The sequence below is a fragment of the Chiloscyllium plagiosum genome, unplaced genomic scaffold (genome assembly GCF_037043375.1).
Source record: "Chiloscyllium plagiosum isolate Xiang-an unplaced genomic scaffold, Cpla_swu_hap1 HiC_scaffold_38, whole genome shotgun sequence".
NCBI lineage: Eukaryota > Metazoa > Chordata > Chondrichthyes > Orectolobiformes > Hemiscylliidae > Chiloscyllium > Chiloscyllium plagiosum.
The window spans coordinates 72,178,788-72,182,953 of record NW_028270176.1 but is presented as its reverse complement, the minus strand read 5'-3'; the positions used below and the strand labels follow the sequence as shown (position 1 = coordinate 72,182,953).

At 39.6% G+C, this 4,166-nt stretch overlaps 1 long non-coding RNA gene across 1 annotated transcript; it reads left to right on the top strand.

The window, feature by feature from the left end:
* Positions 1 to 470: 470 nt before the first annotated feature.
* LOC148139627 (uncharacterized) lies at positions 471 to 1,216 on the top strand. Its single transcript, XR_015753562.1, has 2 exons — positions 471 to 616; positions 757 to 1,216. It is a non-coding gene; the product is annotated as an uncharacterized LOC148139627 (long non-coding RNA).
* Positions 1,217 to 4,166: the final 2,950 nt, after the last annotated feature.

The window sequence follows — 4,166 nt, the reverse complement described above, 5'->3', positions numbered from 1 at the left end:
CCTAAATATACAGATCCTACAAACTAAAATATGAAGCAATGTCCTGACTGTGATGTCACTTATATTCATGATTTGCCAAGCAATTGGTCACCAATATAAAAGATGAGAATCACATTTGAACCTTTATTCAGTGATGGCTACAATTTTCAACTAAAGTGCTGTCACTGCCTATATTTATAATATAATAATTAAAATCATCATTCGTAATAAGCATTCCTCAAATAATAATATCCTTAAATAATAGATGAAAAGAAAAATAATTTAAAACGTTCTGACATGGACAATGAAGAAAGAACATGTGCAGTTAGTATTTGTAATTTCTTGCTGAGTCAATAATGCACGAATAGATACAGATAAGAGTCACACTTGAGAAATACCTGACTGCTTTATGAAGATGTAATGGTCTCTAATTACATGACTTGGATGCAGATAGATCGATCTGGATCAATAAACAATCTAAATGCGTTCTCTCGGCTTTATATTCATAGATTCAACAGATCGCACTTGGATTGAAGACTATGAGGATGATAACAGCAACATCTGGACAACTGCTTCCACGTTCATCACCTTGTTCTTCCTGAGTATTTTCTACAGCGCTGCCGTCACTCTGGTGAAGGTGAGAATAATCACATCTTTCTTCACGCCAAGCAGCCCAATATGTTTTGTGAAATCTCTAAGTGTGCCATTGAATAAACATTAAATCTGAAAGTCCCTGATCATAAGCATCTGTGTCATTGCTTTCTCTCTCTTTTCCAGGTTAAGTGAATGAGTTGTGGACCCCTTTGATTTTCCTGATCTGCTTATCAGGTCTCTGAATTCCCAATCTCCAATCTGTCCTGTTGCTGACTCTAACAGTGAGATGGCTTCAGTTTATCAGCCTGTAACTGAGACAATTATTGATGGATTTTCCTTTTTACTTTGATATCTTTGAGATGGTTGTGGTTGGAAGAATTTGTAGCTTCCCAGTTGTTTGAAGCCCGTTTGTTTTGTTTTTATTTGTTCCTTACTCAGAATGGTTGCCTACCCTTTCTGATGAGACTTTGTATTCCCTTTCTTGTGACTGTTACTGATGTACAGAAAATTCCCAGCTCACAGCGCATGTGTTCTCGTCTCAATGTGGCATCCAGCCATTATATTCACTTCTGTTAGCTTTTACATCAACCTTTTGGATAAAGATGCTTTCTGAAATGGTTAATAAATCTCGAATGAATATGCACTAACCTTGAGTTTGCTTAATTCTTTCTTCAAGGCCAGTCAGTAATAATACATTTACCCACATCCTACTCCTTTCCCAGCCAAATACTTTCACTTGTTCTGTTTGATTGTATTTTATCCAGTCATTTAGTTTAATGCTGCGCTACCATGCAGCCCACTGATGTAAATACATCTTTCACACGATATGCCTGATGGAACACTCCAGAGGCAGAATGATGAGAGAACATTTCTGCTTAGGCACCAAGGGTCACGGCCTCGGGTCACCTCATGATAATTTTATAGGCTCCACCAGAAGCCTATAAAAGGCAGACAACGGAGTTTGAAAGTTTACTCTACACTGTCTAAACTAAAAGTACTCCCAATGTCAGGGCAGCCTGGGTTAGTAATGCAGAAATCGCCACCTAAAGCGCCCAACGAAACATTCATCAGCCAAAAATGTCAACGTTCAGTCAGGTATTCAGACACAACACGTGCACAATCCAAGGGCGGATTCTCAGAACTGGAGTTTTTCTCACACATAAATCTCATGGTGCGCAATTCCTGGGATCTACTTGACACACCATACCTGTCAAATCCCAGGGAATGAGACTGAGATCTGTCTGATACAGGGATATTACTGAACATCAACCCTCAAAAATAATAAATCAGAGGTCGCTGTGATCAGGAAAGGCACAGCTCATGAGTACTTGAAATATTCAGCCATTGAGATCTATATGACGCAAGACGGAATTGGGAACCAATCACAGCAACTGGTCACAGAGTCTGGAAACTATCAGCAGAGGGGAACATTCTCAATTTCTCAGAGTCGGTGAGGTGTATCATCCCGGGAATAGTGTTGTGAATCAGTCACGCACCCAATCTCATAACTTTGCATTTTTTTCAAAAACATGGCACCTGAAGCTAGATGCAACATTCCAGGTGAGACAAGAGACTTTTTATTTCAGTTTAACATAATTGCTTTGTGTTTGTTCTCTACAGCGTAGGGTGATGAAGTAGGGTTTATTTGCTCTTCTGTCCACGTGTCATGGTACATTCCCTGATTTGTGCACATACACACGGGGGATCCTCTGCTCCTGCACCCCTTTGGGTTTACCCCCTTACTATTATATGTTCCCCTGAGTTCATCGCAAAACAAAGAAGCACGTCACACCTCCCTGAGACTGAGATCTATCTGACACACCGATATTAATGAATAACAATCCTCAACAATTATAAATCACAGATTGATTTCGATCAGGGAAGGCAGAGATGAGAAGTTCTGGAAACTCTGCTGCTTTCCATGTCCTTTCCCACAAGCCGTCTGTCAAGCTTTGAAGCTCTTAGCTGTTCTTCCAATATCCTAACATTTTATTTTAAATTGCTATTAATATTTTTCTGTAATTTTGTATTATAGACCAAAGCACAGGTTGAACCAACAAGGACTCCAAACACTGAATGGAGTTCGTTTTTTTAAAATTCTTGTTTCTATCCAGAATTTTCCTTCCATACAATGTAACCTTTTATTTCCCATCACCCAAGTCACCCATAGTATCTTTATTTTCAGCTACTAACCAACACCAGTAAATTGAATAATTTATGTTCAAAGTCCCTCCCATCATCAAAGGTACGGCAGAAGTAGGAAGAGCTAGAAGGAGATTGGAGTCAATTTTTCTTGTGGTGAAACGTTACTACTGTTCTAACACAAGGTATTTCTGAGGGATGGTCTAGTGAAGCTATGTGGATGGAACTCAGAAATAAGAAAAGCATGATTATTTTGATGCGATTGTAATAGTCCCCCCAGTAGTCAGAGTGAAATTGTGTAGAAAATATGTCGAAAGATCTTATTTATACGTGAGAATAATAGGATTGGAATAATAGCAAATTTTAACCTTCCAAACATAAAGTGGGACAGCCATGGTCTTAAGAGCTTGGATGGTGAGGAATTTGGTAAGTGCTAAAGTCAATTTTCTTCATTAATATCCAAATGTAACTATCACAGAAGGAGCAAACCTGACCTACTCTTGTGATAAAGGCAGGGCAAGTGACTGAATTATTAGAAGGGGAGCTTTTTGGGGCCGGGGTCATAATTCGATTAGTTGTAAAATATTTATGGAAAGGATTGGCATTATATATAAGTTAAAGTTCTTAATTGGACGAAGGGAAATTTTGATAGTATGAGACAAAAACTTTCAAGGGTTGATTGGAGTAGACAGTTTGCAGCTCATGGGACGGCCGGCAAGAGTGAGGCTTTCAGAAGTGAGATAACGAGAGTTCGGCGGCGTGATGTTCCTGTTACTGTGAAGATAAGGCTGGGAAGAGGAGGGAACACTGGAGGAATAAAGATATTGAGGCTCTGAATCAGATTAAGAATGAATCGTATATTAGATATAGAGAAATGAGATCAAGTGAATCCCGAAGAGTACAAGAGGTGCAGGGACATTGTAAAGAGGGAAATGAGGAGGGCAAGAAAGGAAAATGAGATAACCTTGGGAGATAATGTTAAAGATAATCCAAAGAGATTCGACTAGTACATTAAGAGCAAAGGGGTAGATCATAGTGTCATAGAGATGTACAACTTGGAAAGAGATCTTTCAGTCTCACTTGCCCATGCTGACCAGATATCCTAAACCAATCTAGTCTCATTTGCCAGTACTTGGCCTATATCCCTCGAAACCCTCCTATTCGTCTGCACACTCAGATGACTTTTAAATGTTGAAATTGCACCAGCCTCCACTGCTTCCTGTGGCAGTTCATTCCATACACACCATCCCCTGCATGAAAAAGTTACTCCTTAGGTACTTTCAACTTTTTCCCCTCTCACTCTAAACCTAAACTCACGAGGTTTAATGAGACTCCACCCATCCCAGGGAAAAAGACCTTGTCTATTCACTGTATCAATGCCTCTGATGATTTTATAAACCTTTATAAAGTCACCCCTCAGCCTCCAACGCTCCAGGGAAATCAGCCCCAGA